The following is a 22,519-nucleotide window of genomic DNA, read 5'->3' as shown; positions in this document are numbered from 1 at the left end:
GGTATGCAATGAAGAGATGACAGGCAGTGGTCACAAGATGCAGCAAGGGAATTTCCTTTGAGATAAAAGGAATAAAAAGATAAAAATATGATGCTCATCTCATCCCACCTGCTTATAGCAGGTCTATATCTAAACTAGAACAGGGTACCATATCCAGTCACATTTTGAAAATCTCCAAGCAGAGCATCCTGATCACAGTTTATTATATTTTTATGTGAGTAATTTAAATCATTCTAAAACTTAAGAATTATTTTAGAAAATATACATGAACAGCACATTGAATAAAATTGGTTCAAATTAGCCCACCATTGTAAAATTTAACATTTGATATCACAACTTATTTTGAACAGTCAAAATATTTCTGAACTACAAGGACATTCAAGTTACCTCTAGATTTGCTATTGTTTCTAATTACTTCTTCTTGAAGTAATAACTGAGAATTGGATATGAGTATTTTCCCAAAGACATGGTATCTTACACCTGTTTGACAAAGGCTGAACATGTTCCTTTATTAGAGCATCAAGCATAAATAATTCACCACCATTATGAAAGAAAAAAAACACCACCACCTACAACCAACCTAACAAAAATATTTGTGGTAGGATTGGAAGAAAGGCTTTAGTTGTGCAAAAGGGACACTTTAAATTACTATTATAATAGACATTGATTTTTCTTTATAAGTCAGTGCATCAAAACCAGGATGTGAATCAAAACCTCAAAGAAAGTTATTTATGTTTGATTAGAAATATACTTTTGGAAACTGATTAATTTGAATTTTCTTGCCATTGGGCTCTCATAGAATCATAGAATGGCCTGGGTTGGAAGGGACCTCAAGGATCATCTTTTTCCAACCCCCTGCCTTAGGCAGGGATGCCACGCACTAGATCAGGTTGCTCAGGGCCTCATCTAACCTGGTCTTGAACACCTCCAGGGATGGGGCATTGACAGCCTCTCTGGACAACCTGTTCTAGTGCCTCACTACCCTCTGAGTGAAAAACTTCCTTCTAGCCTCTAATATAAATCTCCTCTCTTTTTGTTTTAAACCATTCCCCCTTGTCCTAATGGCTCTGCAATTAAGTGTGTTACTTTAAACACTTCTATGAATGTTCCCCATATTTCTCATCGAGTATGGGCCTCTGGGTCTGTGGGGAGAGAAGGTTCCTCAGAGGAGGAAGACAGTGAACCTCTTCCTATTAGTCAGTTGATCTGAACCAAGCTGGTTGATCTGATGAACTGCTTCATACTCTTGGATCCTTTGCTAAGCTCTCACATTGCAGCATTTGTGAGTAATGTTTCATATCATCCAGTTGGCTCACAGACCGTGTCCCATTCTGGCGGATGATGACCTGGCCTTTATTATTCATGCCTTCATCACTTCTTGGCTAGTGGATAGCAGTGTGATAAAACCGGGCGTGATGCCTACAGCACTTAGGAAACTCCAACTAATAGAGAAGGCTGGAACGCATCTCGGCAGGCACACTGGCTACCATGGTTCCATCAAGCTTCCCTACAGAGATTTTCCATGGAATTTCATCTCTAGTTTGAATTCATTTTTTACTATAAAATATATACATTTATATATATGTTTAACCAAGGGATGAAAATTGTTCATCCCACAGGAACAAAAGAAAATCACTAGTTTCTCTTCCTTGTCTCCAAAGTCCTCTTTCACTTTTCCTTATCTAATATAAATGCATAGTAGCTTTGCTAATCCTAAAGCCTAAGCCCTACCAGAACATCATTCCTTCTTGAGAAGAGGAGAAAACAGAAATCATGTGAAAGACACAGTCCTGTTGCTTACTGCAAAGCAGGAGGTCAAAGGGTGAGTGAGGACTGCAGCCAGAAGAACCTGTGTGGTGGACCAGAAGGATTATGCAGAGCAAATGCAAAGTCAGAGTCAAAATTGTGGCCTTCTTTTGAACAGAGGCTAATAAAAGACACAGTGGCTGAATTCAGTGATGGAAAATATTTTCTGAGTTTACTGAGAAATTCCTCTTGTTTGCTACCACTAGAAACAATTGATAAAATCAGATAAATATTTTAAGGCTTTAATTCATCATATTATTTACCCAGACATCTAAGTCCATTCCTATTCAGTGAGGTATGTGAATATTTTAGTGTTTTGTGTCTACTACTTTTCTCCTCATATTGGCTATGTGAGAAGTAGGACCAGATGTTAATACAACAAGGAAGCAAGTTTCATAATTTTCTGTGTGCAAGTGTGGAAGCAAATACAAAATTGGACAAACTATCTATGTTTGGCTAGTCCCCTTAGAATACTACCGAGAAAACTACTCCCGAGAACAGAACTTAAGCTTCTTGCAATTTATATGACTTCGAGTCCTAATAAAGAAGACATTTCTGATATATCGATGGCCGATACAGCAGTGCAATTCCTAGATTCACTTTAGGTGTAATAATTTAGAAAAATTGTTGTTAGGTAGAACTCCCAAAACTGTGCCTCCTGAGCATAATCTCTGATACAAACAAACAAACAAACAAAAAAATGACTTTCTAGATATTTAGGTGGAATCTCTCTGAATAACTGTGGCTTGGCCTAAGGAATTCTGTAAACCTCCTCTGTAATGCTTTCCTTTTTTCATTCTTCTGTACATGATCCAGTGAAAGCAATTCCTTCTTTGTACCTCAGCTGACATACTCTACCAATTCAGTTTGAGAGAAATGCAATAAAAGAATGTGCTGATGAGAACAGTTAGCAAGGGAGGCTGTCATGAGGTTTATAGCACTTTCTTAGTTTGCTTGTGCGTAATGACAGCTGATCTAGAAAAGCATAAAACTGCAGCTGGGAATCAAAGCCAACTTTCAAAATTAAGTATTATTGATATTGTAGAGGAATATGTCTGAAGAGGAAAGCAGGATATGCCCTGACAGCACCAGAAACCTGTCCATCATATTATTTTTCCTCAGCCTAAGCATTCTGTGCTCCAAGTGGGAAAGAACTTAAAGGATTACTGTGGTTAAAAAGGCAGGTGTAGGTTGCTATGTAGGTATATTTCAAGTTCAAAAGAACTGAAAAAATGTTCTATTGAATTCAACATGAAATAGCTGTACTTCTCTGATTATAGGCAATTCAAAGGAGTTCTGTCATGTTGGTGGCTCTGTATCACATTGGAGCCATATGCACTCTTATTGTCAACTTTTAAAGTCTTCCATCTCACTAAAATAAGTCTGTTTCCTCCGCAGATTTTTGTATTTTGTTTTTTATTTTTTTGCACATAACTTTCTAGTCAGTGTGTAAACAGGGAACTCCACCTATGGTTAACACACATGATTTTGTCACATTCTTTTGTATTACCTAACGAAACAATTCTGTTATTGTTTCACATGGGTCAACTGAACAGTTCAGCTGTAAATTTGACTTTCTCACATGTAAGTGCAAAAAACACAGTAAATGAAAACAAGCCACTTGAAGAAGCTTTGCAGATTGTTATCTGGAAGCCCCTCCATTGTCATAAATTAAATATAAGATCCCATCAATTTAGGAGTTCCATAGTTTGGACACTGATCACTACTACTATAAGGAAATTAACACAGTAATCACAAAGATTTACTGGTAATTTTCCTAGAAATGCTAGGGACCTTCCTAGTCATTCCTACTCATAGTTTGAGGTGTATTTTGGAATAGCTTCTACTACACAAAGAAAATGCAAACAGAATAAAGAAAAATATGGTTTTAATATGTTCTCTTTAGTCATATAGATACCTAAAATTGCTTTCTTCACCCAGGACAGACCATCTGTGTCACCCAGTACTTGGTGAATATCAGTAATAATTAATCAGAGGTTTCATTCTGCTATATCATATATATGTAGTGAGTGCATTATATTCCTTTTCTATTCAAAAAAGTTCTATGTGTACTACAAGGATGATTTGGATTGCTGTATGAAAAGATATATGTAGCTGAAGATGTGAAATTAAATTATTAATACATATGCACATTAAGATAAATGTGATGTAGACACTGCTTTCACTAAGAAATGAGATATAGATGCTACTTTCACTGACGTTATATTCTTCAGAGCCATTGCACAGAACACTTTCACTGTTTCCTTTAAAAGCAATTTATCACTCAGTAACAAATTAAGATCCTAGAGGTCAGTCAATTTTATTTTTTTTTTATTCATTGTGCTTTATTTATAACTTCATGCATAAACTATGCAGGAATTTTCCAAACATAAAGAAATACAAAAGCTATTGCTTCATACCCTTGAGCATCTAAAATAACAAAGATACTTGGAAATGTTCTCTCTATACTAAATCCCAGATGACAGCATTAGATCATTTCTATTGCTATTTCCTTTGTTTGTGTTCCTAAGTAAAAATGATGCTAAGTAGTATGACTATAAAGAATATCATGATTGTGCACTAGTCCATTGCTGGCATAAAGAATTGCAGGGCTGTCTTACATCCATACTTTTCTCACTGGATAACTTCAATTTAATGAAGATCAATGCCTGTACCTGTTCTGACAAGCCCTCAGCACAGCATCCAATTGCTCTAGGAGCTTGCCGCAGGACTGGCAGGGAAGCTCTGTTATGAGCAGATTTGGTAATGCAGCTCCTGCAGTGCTCTAACAAAAAATTGTTTGTAACTTTTTCAAGTAACTCTAAAAAGGAAATATCAAAAACTGTCTCTAAAACAGGAGGAATGTGCCCTGACAAAGGAGTGCAGAGAAAACAAGAATGAGAGAAGGGAAAACACAAGGAAAGTAAGCTTGGTGAAGATAAATTGGAGTAACAAAGATAGGTGGAGTGTGTGGAGGTCCTCAAGAGAGAGAGAAAAAAACGTCAGATGAGCAAAAAATAAAATAAAATAAAATAACATACAAAAACATAATAATAATAATAAAAATAAAACTAACAAACAACCAGCAATGCAAAGTAGAAAGAACACCAGAGAAAATAGAGTTGGAGGAGCAATGCTCAAAGGAACAAAAACTTATGAAACACTTGAAGAACAACAGTGAACAAAAAGGCAAATATTTATTATTTCTCTTTCATAGCTACTTGGGTCCATGACCATCAGACTTTGTTGTATGGTGATAAACTTAATAATTTTGAGTTAACTTTTTGAGTTAACTTTTTAAACTTTTTTTTATGATATTTTTTCAATATCATAAATCCCAATGAATTTACAATTTTTCTGGTGCTAAAAATGATAAAACTTAGAAAGTGAGAAAATGAGAGTATTCTGAGTATCAGTATCCCTAAAACAGTAAAACAAAAAAATTAAAGTTCATAGAAGGTCATAATTTTTGAAAGATTAATTTTGTAAGAAATTTTACACTAAAAGCATGAAAAAGCTGTAGTGTGACAGGGAAAGAGACTTTTTTTTTTTTTTTTTTTTCTTTCTCCACATAGAAATAGATTGTTAATTTGAAACTTAGAGAAAAATGCCAAGGATAACCATTATGCCTGAAGACATTGAAGTCATCTGGAATTTCATTTTTCTTTAAATGCCTGACATAATATTTTGATTAAGTGGATTTAAAGACTCCAAGAAACAATATTCTGAGTAAACAACATCCTAATTTATAAATATCAGTCATCCAAGGAGTTCTTTCAGATTATAATTAGGGAGTACATTTCTTAAAGATAATCTGCTACAGAGAGACAGTCCTGTTTATCATCAAATATTTTTGTCTTTTTCTACCAGCCACAATTATTGTAATTTCATGGTGGGTAGATTTTTTGTATGTGTGTAGGGGAATGAGGACAGAAAGAGTAAAGTAAGCTTGATGTTCTTTCTGCTGAAAAAAGTCTAATTACTTACCTAGACCTTAGACTATTCTTTTTAACTTTGCTCAACAGCTCTACTGACGTCAATGGAAATTCCAGATGCAAAATGAAGACAGAATATAGCCTATTGTCAGTTTGGGGTATAACAAAATATAAAACAGGCATTTCTAAAATATTTCTAGTTGCAGTGGTTGCAAAACACATCATACTTGATAAGCTTTCACAAACACGAAGCTAGAAGTCTCACAAACTGATAAACAGAATTCAATGCAAAATAATGTGAATGTGTACTTTTAAGGTTTTAAAAGCATTGGCTGTATACCTCTCCTTCACAAATGGCAGCCAAGAATTGTCAGATGAAAGATGCATGTTATCCTGGCTGATGATGTCACCAGTTTACTTTTTTATGTGCATGTATTAATCATTTTGTTTATAAGGTGATTTTAAAAAATAAAAGTAAAAAGAGAGGTCAAGCTACCTCATTTAAAACAACCTAAGAAGATTAAACAGCTGTACACAGCAGATAATAAATAATTATATGTAAAAAAAAGATATTATCATTCATTAATTGGTCTAAGTGGTTTTATCTGATTGCTGTGCCAGTTAATATGTCTGTGCCCGGAATGATTTTAAGATAAAAAAGAAATGGAATGGGAGAGGGAAATATTTTATATATGTCTGTTTCCAGCCAAATTTAATACAAAATCCAGAATGGAGGCAGATTTTGATCTTACTGTGACCCTGACCGTAAATGCACATAAGCTGATTTCTTGGAAGTTCTTTTCAATTGTCTATTTTATATGTAGCAATGGAGTGCTAAGTATTTGACTACAAGATTTCACAGCAGCAGAGGACTGAAGAATTAAATGATGGTAGGCTTTCATTCTTCCCTGGTATTTAGAGTTAACACAACAGTACCTATTGATGTCATGGACAGGATACATCCCTCAGGGTGGTACTATGTCTAAGCATAGAAACAGTATCTCTTACATAAATATTTTTGTGAATCAGGGGTATTTTCCTGTATCTTTTTCAAGTTGCACAATGACACAGAAGGTATGGATAGACATGATGAAAGATGTACAATTTTAAGAACCATAAGGCAAATCTTTCTGCACAGGAAGTTGTAATACTGCTCTGGTCTGAGGGCCAGCATTAGTTTTTATCATTTTCAGATACTCTTGCAGATATTACTTGGATCAAAGAAATTAGAGCTAAAAGTCATTTTTGAAGAGCTCATTAGAGCTTTAGTTCCTTGTACTCAGTTTTATTTATTTTATTTTATTTTATTTTATTTTATTTTATTTTATTTTATTTTATTTTATTTTATTTTATTTTATTTTATTTTATTTTATTTTATTTTATTTTATTTTATTTATTATATTTTTAATTTTATTTATTTATTTATTTATTTTATTTTTACTTTTGGACACTATTCTGAATCCTCACAGAGCCCACTCTATTTTAACACAATTTCCCTGAAGTGTCTCTCATTTTTCTTTAACTCAGGCCTTTCAAAAAATGGAAGTTTCTTATAGGTCTCTTTCCTTTCTGAGAGTGCAACTCCATGATCACAGAAACCTGGAATTCTTGATGATTTTTTTAAAAACACATTATCTAGTTGATTATCCTTGACTGGACAATGTCGCGAGCAGCCTGCTGTATTTTACCCTACTTGAACAGGGGCTGGGCTAGGTGAGCTGCATAGGTTCATCCCAAACTCAACAGTTCTGTGATCCTGTGAATCCATAATTATGGACAATTATGATAAATTATGATTACATATGTTGACTAATTGTAGTTAACGAGGCATATGCAAACTTTTAGTGATCATGGGTGTATATGTCTGTGGGTGCAGTAACAGATTTGTTGGGCATGAAGCCCTGAAGAGATACCAGTCCCTGTCATCTCTTGCTAGACTATCATGGCACTGTCACTCCTAGAAATGGAAACATTGGACGTTGCCACAAAAGCATGGGTTGCTGAAAGAGCTAATGAGGCTGTTGATACATACTGAGAGGAGGGAACTTCAAAGCTGTAGGGTCCTATGGTCTCTGGAGCTCTGGGTGGAACCTTTCCTTGCAGGTTGTGTTCCAGAGGAGATTGAGTACCTTGGTGCTGAGAGAATCTCCTGTGCATGAGATGGTAGGCCAGTCTCCCAGTTCTTATTGGGAGTAAATCCCTCCTTCCTTTCCAAAATGTGATGGTGATGGAAATATGAGGCAATACATAAACGCCAAAAGAATTTTGTTCACATCCAAATCAAAATTAGCTTAATCTAACAGCCTTCTGTCTATGTCTCATTAAAAGTAAGCTGTATTGAACATTCAGAAATGTTAAGCAATGTCAACATTTAATTACTATTTAGTGGGAATGAAACTACATATGTAAGTTGCACAGTTTTCAGGAAGAGTCAATCCTGGATGGTGTGCAAATAGGTACTGGGTGATGTTGGCATTTAATATGGAAAGAGAAATGCATTTCAAAGTGGAAAATAAAGCCTATATTAAGCATGTGCAATGGTACAGCAAAGAGTAGATAGATATGCTGGAAGAGATAATTATACTGAACTGGTGTTTCTAACCACTAGGGTGAACTTTCTCTAAAACATGGCAATGACTGCAAGATCCCTAAGCCTCAACATTCCTTTGTTGTTTGGTAAATCACTAGTGAAATAGTGAAGTCTATCATGTCATGTGCCCTTCATCCTTCTCTAATAGTTTGTCTTCATAGAGAATAACTGCCTCACGGTTCCCACTGAGCTCAAATAGTATCTGTAACCTGAAACATAAGAAAGCATAAAATATTAACTCTTTGAAAAAATCAGTAGACTGCTCATGTCAACATAAGGATGCTCTGGATGTTTAAGTGAGAGCACCACAACTTCATAGGCATGTAAGAGTTTTGAACTGACATATTTTTATATTTTTTATCAGATTTTTGCATCTCAGAACACTAGTTAGCTCAAAAATTTTCAGTCCTCACTTTTGTCTTCAAAGTATCCATTATCAGAGAGATGGTGGCTCAACAGTATTTAGGGAGTCCTGCAGCTGGATTCAGATACATGTAAGTCACTTTATTAGTTGCCTTCTTCAAACATTTTCCAGATTATAAAGTATCTTCATATTTCTCTCTTCTTTTAACTAAGAAACAAATTCTTCCACTAGCTCTATTGGGGGGAATCTCAAAGAAAATAGCTGGAAGTAGTCACCAACCTAAGGACACACATTTAAATAAAAGCTAAAACAGATGTTTTTTGAAGATCTTGAGATGATAATGGACATAGACATTGCATTTGCATTCTAAGAAAATTATATGATTTTAAAATTTAGATTATGCAGTAAGATTTTAAAATCTAAAAGCATTGCTTGAATTGAGAAGACCTTTAATGAGGACTTCAATTTAAATTGAGAAGATAATCTGATAATTTAAAAAATAATCTGAGAAATCCCCCCATCTGGAACATTGTAGCACATTTGTCATTAATTAGAGCAAATTTTCTCTCCAGCATTACTACATTTTAACCTGCTTTTCCGGAATTATTTCATCTTCTTTTTAAATTTCTTCCACTTTTCTGTAGTTCCTAATCACTGTCCAATAAGCACTGAAAAGGTCTTATTATCTTTGCAAATACAATTCACTTTAGGCATGGTTATGGCAACTGCTTACACAGGGACAGTGATGCTGTTGTGATCATATGATCTACACTCAGATCTCAGTCTTGAGAATCAGACTCATAGGAGATATTTCAGTTCTACTATCATTCCTTAAATGGCTTATGCTGTTTTGCTTCTGCTGATGATGCATAGAGTATCATAACATTATGTCATCTCTCTGGAGGATATTAATACACCAGTATAATACAGCGCAAGTCCATATCAGTCTGGACAGAAATGATCTTGAGGTGTCTCTGTACATTTTTCTATAACTGGCTCAGGGTGCTATTTTACATCTGCAGCTTGCATGCAGAAAACATGCAAATGCAAATGTTCTAAAGGTAGTACAAATATTAGGACAACATTGCTTTCAGTTCAAGAATTAAATGAAGCAATTGCATCCCATTAAAGAATTATTTTATTGCCTGGTTGTATGAACTTAGTATCTGGACTGGCATAATACTTTCATTACGCTTCGTTATGAAAGTATTTTTCAGAATTGTTTTCCATAATCAGTACACTATGTTGTGATATATTGTATATAATGACTAATCAGAGTATACAGTGACTTTTGCTTGAAATTGTGTATTATGTGCATTTCTATGTAGGAAAGCACACACACACAAAATTACTAAACAACATTCACCTATGTCTGCGGGACAGCGTCACACATCAAACAAACATCATCATTGTATTATCAGTGTCTATACCCAAAGAAACTCCTAGCCTTTCCAGAACAGTGATGCCATTCCAGCTCTCAGCTACAAAGACAAACTGTGATTACCATCTGGTTGAAGAATGCCATACAGTAAAAATTATGTTTATCTATTACAGAATAATGAAGAACCAAGTCTGCTGTACTAGAAAATGAATGAATGGATTCAGACTTCCTAGATATTTCCAATGCGGAGCTTATGGGGCTTTTCTCACTCTGATTTTATTTGACAAAATCAGCTGTTACAGTCCTGGGAATTAACAAATTAATTTAGAAAGATATAGATAAGAATTATGCAATACATGTTTACACTAAGCACAATACAATGCTCTTTAACAACAGATAGCGGCAATAGGAAAATTTTCAAAATTTTTTTGTGTGTCTAAAATGCACTTCTCAGATTTTTCTTAGCTCCCTGAACATACTTTTCTAGAGTTTTAGCCAGCTCACAGTTGCATAAACACGTTATCCTGTTCTGCCTCAAAAATAGGCATTATAAAGTGTTCTAAATGTACTAAACTTCTGTAGCTAAAAAATGTTTGAAACCAGAAAGAAATCCTTTACAGAGACTCTGATATTAAACAAAAATGTCTAATTAGACCTTGGTCCAAACTATCCTAACACTTATGCAGACTATCATTGGATCACTGAGATTTACATCTAGTCTTTGTGACTACAGTCAGCAACAAACTGAAGCAAACCTTTACCTCCTAATAGAGTTTAATTAATGTCCCCCAAGCTTCTTAAAGTTAAAAAATATACTTAATAATTTTCTGGATCAGAGTCTCAAACCACCAGACTTTTACGTTAGGAAATGATACTATATTTTAGTAATACTATACCATATTCTGGCATTGTATAAATCTTAAAAAAATTAATAATACTGATACCTTGTAGAACAAAAGATAAATGTTGGATAACAATCTAATATTGCAATACAAAAAAATGCATTTTATCTTAGGTTTCATTTAAACAATTTTATTTTATTTTATTTTATTTTATTTTATTTTATTTTATTTTATTTTATTTTATTTTATTTTATTTTATTTTATTTTATTTTTCAGCATTTTGATAAGCTGCTAAAGTGGAATTGATTTAACAGAAGTCATGTAATGTCATTACAGGTCATGTAGACATCATAACGCCTCTTGTCAAAATGTTTCACAAGCTCTTGTGCCAGTGGTTAGTGTGGTTACCTTCATCTATATTTCTTGGACACAGCTGAACTCTCAGAAGTGAAAATATTGCAATCTTTCTGAAGTTCCCCTTACTACTCCTATTTCCCCCATTTCTATGATGTCTAAGCAAAGAGAATGAAAACTTTAAGTTCTCTTGTAAGATCCCATACATGTTTTAAAGAATGATGTTTTTTTTTCCTGATAGCATTGTATGTTAAAACACCATACACATCACAGCAAAAAATAAGCTCATAAGATAACTTTCTAGGACTATCTTAGTCCTAGCAATGGCATAAAAATAAAGCAAAAAGGCATCCATGACAAAGAAACTATGAGTTAATGGTTCCTAGGTTATCCAAAAATAAACAAAGATGAGAATTAAAGAAACCAGATGCAATAATTTATTTTCCATGTTAGGAAAGTATTACAGTTTTATAGTTCCTACAGATATTTAAATGCTAATAATCATATTTTAAGATATAAGAGCCAAACAGAGAAAGGGAAAATCTAGTGGTACCATACATGCAATTTCCCTCTCATTATCTAAGTGAATTTGACTAATCTGGTTCTCACCAGTGGAATTGGAAACCATACACTACATTTTACTTTTCTGTGTAAAAAAGAGGCCAAACAAAATATGAAAAAAATTATATCCAGATGAACTACAATATACTAAACTGCAAGTGGTATACTACTGGGATTTGTCCTGTGACATGCTACTGATTTTATATCTACCTTCTGTTGCTCAATGGTTCTTAAATTTTATTCTTCCAGAAGTCAGATATAGACATGCAACTCTCTCATTCTCGGTCCAACCAGGGTAGAGGCAGCACTGAGTCAGCTCAAAATATGAAAAAAAGTGAAAACAGGAATAACAGAAGACGTGCCTAAGCACACCTTACTTTTTTTTGCTAGTTTTTTTAAGAGAAGGATGGAAGAGGGAGCCTTAGGAAAGAAATAAAAAAATAAATTAAAAAAAAAAGATAGGGAAATGCAATATGATTTATGCAATATGATTTATACTGGGAACACAGAATTCTTTGCTTTTCAGGCTTGTATTTAACATGACATCCTAGTGGCATTGAACAAACCCTCTTATCGTCACCTTGTTTTTTTTTTTTCTTTCTCTATTTTTGCTCATGATTCTATTGTTTGTCTTCATGGCATGCTACTTTTAAAGTGCTTTGAACTGGACAAAATTTGTAGAATGGCTATATATGAAAACATAATACTCAGTCCAAAGTGCATAGTAATTCCAATCAGCTATCTTGCTTTTAAAAGAATAATATTATACAGGTTACTAACAATATTGTAAAGAACTAAATTTAGCATTTGACATCTCTTTTACATCTCTTATACAACAAAAGGATTTGGGAGTTTTTTCCATGTAAGTAGAATAAACGTCAGTTACAAGTTATTTCGTTACTGTGTGGTGAATTTAAAGTCAGAATTTCCTTATTTGCCAGAAGCAGAAAACCCCTTACATAGTAAGTTCAATAGAAAATCAGACATCTGATAGTGATTTGGGGGCATGATTTTAAATAAAACTTTGTGTGATGAAGAGAAGGAGACATTTCTTTAATCTTGTAAGTGAGATGGTGTCTCGTTTAAGAATGTCATGTAACCCTAAAATCTTATGAAGAGATATCTGCACAGCTCCTGGATCCACTGTATTACAGAAAATATTTTAGTTAGTGTTTATTGCACAAAATATACCTTATCTTGTGAGTAAACTAAACTAAATTATGTAATATATGTTTTTTGTTGTTGTTTTTTCTCAACACTTGCACAAGTGCTAATTCATTTTCAGTGTAGTAACTTGTGAATATATGGCCCATTCACCTGAGTAGATCCAGGGATGTTTTTAGAAGTTTTATATTCTAAAAACAAGAATATTATTTGGAATAGTGGAAAGTTCAGCACCGATACTTCACACGCTACTGGCAAGCAAGGTGATACTCTTGCCAAAACAAACCCAAAGGTTTATAAGCAGAACTGCAGAATTACCTTGGACTAATATACAATTTTCATTGTTTATTTGCCATTTTGGTGAACTACCTGATTCATTTCCAAAATGAGAAATACCACTTATACCACTGGTGGTGGTATTCACCACCAAGTGCACAAAAGAAGCCTAATTCTACAACTCTGGTCTATTGCAGCTTTGCCCCATATTAAACTATGGAATAAGCATGTGCCTTTCTTTGGCCATCTTTGCTAGCCTAGCCAGCTCCCTAGTTCTCAAATCCTCATAAAACATTTACTTATGTAGTAGAAATGCTCTATATGAAAGAAACCCACAAAAAAATCCCTGCAATCCATTGCCAAGATTCCACAAGGAGTTAAGAGCTGACTGTGAGGGCTTGTCTGCTTCCAGAGCCAGGAGCAAAATCTTTGCCACAGGAAATAAGATAATGCATCAACAACTTAATTTATCTTCCAATAGAAGTACCTTGCCCTGGGGAGGTGTACTGAATGCCAGATGCTGTCACATGAAAATCTGAAGCAATTTCATTATTGGTCTTTCAAATAAGAAATAACCATATATTAAACTTACTGTCCAAAGAAGCTGTGCATACTTTACTAACATGAAGAACATGCACAGGTGAATTAAAGTAAATGGCAGTTCTTAGTCCTCAACTGTTAGTATATGTTTATGTGCTTGTAAAAAGAATGCTGATATATTTCTGAGATTTATTTTCAATTTACTTTAGGGAAAACTGCAAAAATAAGCCACCTTTATTTCAGGATGGCAGTCTTTGGCTGTAATCAGTGGCAAACCATTGTGGTTAAACATAGAAAACCAGCTATGGCATCTGGAAATTTAGATAGCATCATGATTTTAATTGGAAATTGCTTGTTCATCACAATCTGGAGATTTCATGTTCAAACAAAACTCTGCCAGTAGCAGGATTTCCAGAAGATTTCTGTATGAGCTATGATGTATTGTCAATATGACTGCCCCTTATTGGAGGCCTCAGAGCACAGAAGCCCTGCAGGGCTCTGAAACATGCAGTGGGGCTCTCAGACCCTGGGTTCATGGTAGTCTGTGTGATGGACTGACAGTCTGGGTGGACAATCACTTCTTGGCTGTCTAGCTCCAAGTCTATGTAAACTACCCGAAGACTTCTGTGGCCCCATATGCTCTTTTTTTGCCCATATACTCTTACCATGGTGTTAGATAGTGGTTTGATTATCTGGTGAGTTCCTGTAGAATATACGTTAGATATATGAATTTCCAGACTTTCTGAAGTGCCCATCCCACAGGCTACAAACAATAGCCATCTTTCCTCACAATTATTATTTTATCAGGTATGTTTCAGGACTCCCCTTGTACTTATATTTGAAGTGGAAGCTTGGACAATATTTTCTGCAGTCATAGGGTGAGGAAATTGTAGTCAAGGTAAGTTGAAGTTAAAAACCCACTCATTAGTCATAGACTAAACTGCTGATTAATGCAAGCATGGAAGAAGTTTTTAAGGTGGTGGCAAAAACTTTAATAAAAGTTGGCTGATAGTTGATTTAATCTACCTGTTAGATAGTCTTTTGACTCAGATCAACTAAATTGGTAACCAAACTGGCATGTATTTTGGACTATTTCTCTGTGCAATAACATGGGTAGAAACCTGGCTAGTACAGAGAAAGCTAAATGTCAGTAGGAAAAAAAAAATTGGCCTGTAACTAAGTAATGAGTGGGTGGAGTTGGGACAACCTTTATTAAAAGTTTTTTCAAAATTACTTCATAGCAGGAAAAAATGTCAGAGCATTAAATGAATCAATGATACAATGATAACAGAAACTGCAATTATTGTATCACCTAAGAAAAAGGAATTGACCTAGGAAGAGAAATGGGGGCAATGGAGTAATAAATGCATCTAGTGCTACAAATTAAAACGTAATTGTGAAGAAAACTAAGACAATCATAAGGAATTTGAATGGAATGTAGCTTAAGGGAGCTGAAGGTGATAGACGTAACAAGATAAATGATTACAAAATTGCTCAAGAAAAAGCAGTAAAAACAGTACTAAAGAAAGTAACAAACTGGTAGTAATTTTACTTGTAAAGGGACTAAGACAACAGCATATGTGGCACACTTTAGGCTTCACTCGAAATGGGAAATGTAGCTGTTGATCCAAAATCCAGTGAAGTCAATGGAAATATTCCTTTGGAGTAATAAAGTGCTTTGGGACAGGACCTCAACTGCTGGGGTGTTTCCAGATGACAGAGAAATGTCTCATTAAGAAAAATTGTTCAAGAACTAAAACAAATGGAACAAAACTGCAACCTTCTCTAATTATGTATTATAGAGACTCAAGCAGTACTGCAATTATATGACATTCCAGTGACAAAGCCATTACGTGCATCTGTGTAAGGAGATGATCTGGTTAGAGATCAAATTGCATATTTCCAACCAGAAGCATAGTTTCCATTTAGATGTGGAAAAGGACATTCAGTGACAAAGTAGATGCCATTATTATTGTGTGTTATTTAAACCAACAGTAGTGTGAATATGAATTTAGATTTTCATATTTGAACAAATGTGTAGAAAATCAGGTTTCCAGGGGACAGGTTTTGTTTCTTTCCATCCAATTCTTTAAAATAAAAATAAAAGTTCTTCTCCATTTCCTGATTAAATTCCATGTGGACTTTTAAAGTTGTTAGTTAAATTCTGCATTTTTCTTCTCGTATTGGTATACTAATTGTATAATTGATTTAACATCACTTAGTTGATTATTATTGCTCAGTTCTCTTATTTTTCCCTGTCAAAAGGATTTTGACTCTGTATGTTTGCTAAGTAAAATGGCTTCCCAGTGCACATAGAAATTAACGTATTAGTTAAAGCTCTTAAGGACACTTTTGAAGCTCTAGTTTATAAAAAAAATAGCCTGTAGTGAATATTTTGAATCAAGTAGCTTATTCATCTGTCGTATTTCCAATGATCACAGTTTTATCACAAGTCTTGAAATATTTGTTCTTTCTGTAAGTCATCAACTGAGAGAAGTATACGTGAAAACTACATTCTACTACATGGAAAAACTCAGCTTCTGTTTACAAAATATTCCTACCTTTTGTGAATGTGGAAGATATCTTGAGCTTATGAGCTGAAATCATGTTGTCTCAGGAACACAATAATTAATCACAAATTTATTATTATTATTATTATTTTGTTGTTGTTACAATGATATTTTAAATTGGTCTAATAACTGTTGAAGTCCATTCTGTGTTTGTTTTGTTTGTGTTTGTGTTGGTTTGTTGAAAACTTTGTGCATACGTTTTAACACCTGGCATGGTATGATTCGGAGTGTCCTTTCTGTCTGAACTCACTTCTGCAGGTGAGAATATTAGGAAAACACCAGTGAGTGTATTATATTCACTCAGATGCTCTGAATTCATCTTCAGAAGATGATAAGTAAAATACAGCAAAGCAAAGATTATCCTGGGCTTGCAGACAAGGAGTGAGGTAATAGGGTTATTTGTCAAAGATGTAGTTCACACTGCCCGGATATTCTGACTTGTGCCTTTAGCACAAGACCTTATTTGAACTTCAAATATTTCAATAAGAAGGTTGAGACGACTTCAGAGAACAAGGATCAAAGATCAAAGTCAACCTCAACACTCTGGAAAAGTAATCCTACTCCCTATTTCAAGGTTGCAACATACATGTATCTGATATCTGATATATTTAAATGAAATACTATTAATTATCTCAACATTTTCCTGACAGTTTCCTTCCTCTCCTGACACTTGGTGTTAAAGTTTACTTCATCCTCAGTACTCTCATTCAGAAAGAAACATAATATCCCTCTTGGATAAATCAACAAATTTTTATTGTTGGACTAGATCCCTGCTAGAAAAAAAGTACCTGATACAAATAACTGCTCTCACACATTGGTGTGCTTACATTAGTTTTCTCACAGTTAAATCAGAATACAAGCACAAAACAACCATAGAATACTGAAAGAGATGCAAACCAAAAGTAAAGTCTTGGATTGAAGCATGCACTGTATTTTCCGAACCATTTGTGAATACATTCCAACTCTTCACATCCACATTCTTACAGCGATGGGTACACTGTCAAAAACTACTTGACGGTTGTGATTTGGGATGATGAAGCTGCTTTGCAATGCTGTCTTTCATTTTAAAGCACAGTATGGAAATGTGCTTCCTTCCTGAGCAGAGTGTCATTTGCTTTAGTTGTAGTTACATATCAGGCTCTCAGATTGCTGAGACCAATAAACCTGCAAAACTGCCTTGACAATGAGAAGGCATGGTTTTCATAGAATAATTTGGGAGGGAGACCTCAGGAGGTTTCTAGTCCAATCTCCTGCTCAGAGTAGTCATCTCAGAACTTTATCCAGTTAGATCTTGAAAACTTCCAAAGATAGAGGTTGCCAAATCTCTCTGGTAAATTTTCCACTGCTGGACCATCCTTATGATGAAAAAATTTTGTCTAATGTTGAAACAGATCCTCTTTTGCTCCAGCTTATGCCTTTTGTTGTTTGTCCTCCCACCATGAACCACTTGGAATAGTTTGTTTCTGTCCTCTTGATATGCACCACACAGACACAGAGGGCTGCTCTTAGTTTTCTCCAGAGACATCTGTTCTCCAGGCTAAACAAGTCCAGTTCACTTAGCGTCTCCTATAAGGACAAATGAACCAGTCTTGAAAATGCTGGCGGCCTCCACTAAACTCACTCTTGTCTATTGAAGATTTTCCTTTACTGAGGACTGCAAAAGAGGCTCCATTATACTAGATATAAGGGTGATTATTCCTTCTCCTGATGAACAGGCCACGCAGGCCATACAGCCCAGAATGGCTTTTTGCTGCCAAGGCCACTGCTGGCTCATGCTCAGCCTTCTGCCTGCCGGAGTCTCAGGGCTTTTCCTGCAGACCTGCTCCCCATTCAGGCAATCTCAGTCTGGGGAAGGGCTTGGCACTTCTTTTTTTCTGATTTTTTTTTTTTTTAATGTTGGCCCATTCCTCCATTTTGTCTATGGCCCTGCCCTGCTATTTCTTAGAAATATAGCTATTTCAAGAAATATAGCTATTTCTTGCTATCTGCAAGCTTGCTGTCACCTCATCAAGTCATTAGTAAAGATGTTGAATGACACCCCACAACACTCCCCTAACCTCCAGAGTACAATCCTTTAACCATTACTCTCTGAGCCTGATTGTCATACCAGTTCTTTTACTCATCTAGTTGCCTAAACTGCTAATTGCTTGTGTGTTATTCATGCATTTCATTTATGATCACCTATCTCAAATGGAGAGGTGAGCAAAGATGCACCAAAATCAGAAAGTTAGCTTGTTATGTTTTCCACTTTTCATCGTTTTGAATTCCAGAACTGAGTCTTAGGAAGTCTTTTTCTATGCCACAGGCATTACTCTGGCTAGTTTTGTGAATGGTGAAGGCAAAAGTTTAAAATAATCTTCTCTTACAGTCCCACACTTCTGAGAGAAAAAAACAACTTAGGTTGCTAAAAGGGGCAACATATTCCATGTGTTAACATATGGGGTAGGTTAACAGCATGCTGAATAGTAGCTCAAGGCATTCATGTAGTTATTAAGGTTTTTATTCAACTAGTTACTGAGTAATTGAGGTTTTCTGAAATTCACTGTGACTTCTGTTTCTCCTTTGTGTTCTTCTCCATGCAACCTCTTTAAACCATATGCATTTCTCAGTTTTATCCCAAGAATTTCCTGCCAGAGAAAATAAACCGTACAAATGTTTTACAACATTAGATATCGTGTTGGCATTTAGAATTATTTGCTGTGTGTTTATCTTAATATTTACATACATTTCATACATTTTCACAGTATGAGAGTGTTGCAGTTATGATTCAGTCAACAGTCAGACATTTTATTATGCTTTATGTGATCAAACAAAATAAAAATATATAACCTTTTTTGGAACATAAGTGAGCCGGGAATGTTAAGATATGTCTTTCTCACAGAAAGCTATATATAGCACACAAAGTGAAAATTTGTTTCTACATGACCTGTTTTCAAAAGATCACCTGCTAACATTAACATTGCTAAATAAGTGCTTATTTTTATTTTTTATTTTTATTTTTTTTTGTCTTTGTCTTTGTATGAAAATAGGCTGCTTTGTTTGGAGAAAAAAATAATCTTTTGTTAGGATGTGTATTTTGGTTGCTTGTTGGAACAAGTTCTGGCAAGTGACAATAGAGCCTGTTAATTGCACTGGTTCCTTTAACTAGAATTCATTCTTGAGGCAGTTACTTCCTGACAACCATTGTCTATGTGCTGTTTGTGACCAAATATGTTCCATGACTGATTTATTTGTATAAACAAAATTTATTGCATTAAAATCCGTCAGATGCCACAATCCAGGGAACTTGGATACAGAAGACATAGAGCTTTGCTCTTCAGAAACCTAAGGACTTCTTAGAGTAGGGGTAGCTGTCCTAGACTGGTGAGATTCAATGCCACATAGGAAGTTATGTCTGCTTCTTAATTCAAATTCTTTGAATGCCAGGACTTCATGACAACAATTTCATATTCATTGAAAAAAATGCCATCAGGTACAACTAGAGAGACTCTTTTGCATTGTGGCAGTGCATATTCTGGTAACTACCTCTGTGGAAATAGTACATAAACACCCGTTTTGGAGAGTACAAGCTTAATGATTTTCTAAGAAAATAATGTTAGTATCTTTAGTATCTTTAGTAATATAAATTAGACATGAACAGTCAAATGCATTACTCTTTCTTTGTGTATTTTGACCTCTTGATGCTTTTGCCCTTGAGTTTTTTGTTTTGTTTTGTTTTGTTTTTTGCTGCCAGGGTCTCTAATATCACTTTTACCAGCTCCTTATGATCATTAGTAGATGAACTTTGTTGGTTTTCCTTTTCTCTGATGCCATGTGGAATGATTAATTAAGGATTTTTCTTAAAGACATATAAACAGGTTGCTCCTAAGGAAAAGCAGCTGTGGTGACTGAGTTGTCCACATACTTTCTATTATTTGTGGTCTTTTGCACTCATATCCCTTATCTTGTTCTCTGCTTTAATAACACTTGCAGTGATGATCCTTCCAGGAGTCCAGGGAACTAATGGTCTCCCCTATCATGGTATTAATTGGACTTCTCTTCTTACTCCTTAGTTTTTCTTTTCAGTAGACTGTGCTTTCAAAATGAAAACTGTAGCTAATAGTATCCTTGTACAGAAGCATGTGAGGTCATGCACTGAGGGCAATTTTGCTTTCTCTTCTGTTTACTTGTAGTCCAGTAACACTCTTTCCAGACTCATGAAAATTTCACTTTTCTACAGATATTCCCAGTAACTTGCATTACATCAAAATATTGCTCTTGAGCATTTCTGTAACCATTCATTTCCTCTGACTTGTCACAATGGAGAATTAAACAATTTTCAGCTTTCATATCTGGCAACACTTTAAGAATTGTATGTAGAAAGCTGCTCATGGGAAACAACTTGACATGTAAAACCACCAGGAATTCAGAGCCCTAGAAACAATCTAAAAATCTAATAAGTAGTGCTTTCTATTGTAGAGTGTTACTGTAATTTATTCTATGTACTGTGCATATATGCTGTGCATATATTTATTATGAATATATTTATGTATTCTATTTACTCTAGCTTTATTCCGAATCATACTTTTTTAAGAGCACTTTAGTAATAAAAATTACAAACACAATTTTCTAGCATGTTCTTTACAAACTTACAAGTACTTACAAGCAAATAATAAGTGATCTATCACTGGGTAGACATAGGCAAAACTCAGACACTATATTCATCTCGATTCTTTATTATGGGATGGCTGGCCATTTTCTAAGCTGCCTTAGGTATCCTAAAGCATCTAGGGGTTCTACAGTTCTTCAGAAGTTGTATTTGGGTTTCTGGATTGTTGGACTTGCTCGTTATGTTACACCTACCTTTATCTACCAATGATCTTTTGCTAGGAAATTGCTTGTTTCCTGTACCTGTAAGTTTAATTTGCAGCACAAATCATTACATACTAACCTTCCCAGTGGGATAGAAGGTGTAATTGGAAAGTTAGAATTGGAAAGTAGAAAGGTAGAATTGGAAAGTTGTTTGACCACTGAAGTAATAAAGTTATTGGTCTTCCCATAAGGGAGAAGACTTTATGCAATGGATCAAGAGGAAAAAAGGTGGGTGGGTAGGCGTTAGTGGTATATGAGCATGGAGAGTTGCAGTGAGGATAACCATAGAACCACAGAATCATTAAGGTTGGAAAAGACTTCCAAGATCATCTGGTCCAACCATCACCCTACCACCAATATTACCCACTAAACCATGTCCCTAAATGACACATCCAACCTTTCCTTGAATGGCCCCAGGGACAGTGACTTCACCACCTCCCTGGGCAACCCTTTCCAACGCCTGACTGCTCTTTCTGAGAAGAAATGTCTCCTCATTTCCAACTTGAACCTCCCCTGGTACAACTTGAGGCTATTTCCTCTTGTCCAGTTGCTAGTTATCTGTGAGAAGAGGCCAACTTCCAGCTCCCCACAACTTCTTTTCAGGCAGCTGTAGAGAGCAATAAGGTCTGTCCTGAGCCTCCTCTTCTCCAGACTAAACATCCTCTGAGTTTGCATGAATTGTTAATATTTTGAAGCAATTTAAAACCTAGAGATATAAGCTGTCCCAGAACAAGCTGAGACCAAGAAAACATATTTCTTATACGTGAGAAAATGGTTTGTGGGTCAATCCTCATTAAAAAAAGAGTTGTTATAATTTGTTGAGTGTCTTCCCTGGAGAGAAGCATATAACATCATTCATTCTAAAATTAGCTAAAATTCAGATTTATATTTTGGCTTGTTCATGCAATTTCCAGTCTTCCAGATTACTTCCTGTGAAACTTCAACACAACTCCATGGAGACTGAAAACTGAATTGCTACATGTTACTTGTCACATACTAATTAGCCTTTTCAGATCAAATGATCCTAGTGTCTGTGCATCCTGTGTCTGTGAATCAAACACAGTGTTTACTGTTTAACTGCTGCAAACTACCTTTGGAGGAGCTATGTTGAAATAAAGCAACAGATGATTTGTTTTATCATGTGGAAAAGGGATCTAGAGACAGATATGTAACCTGATGATTGCTTTATGTCGGTAAATACCAGTATGGTATTCACCTGGTAAAGGCATGCTAAAAGGGAATGGTATAAAGCTCACAACAAACTTTGATTGCTTGACTGAGGATA

This window comes from Netta rufina (assembly GCF_964035555.1).
Source record: "Netta rufina genome assembly, chromosome: 3".
Taxonomy (NCBI): domain Eukaryota; kingdom Metazoa; phylum Chordata; class Aves; order Anseriformes; family Anatidae; genus Netta; species Netta rufina.
This window is presented reverse-complemented; position numbering follows the sequence as displayed.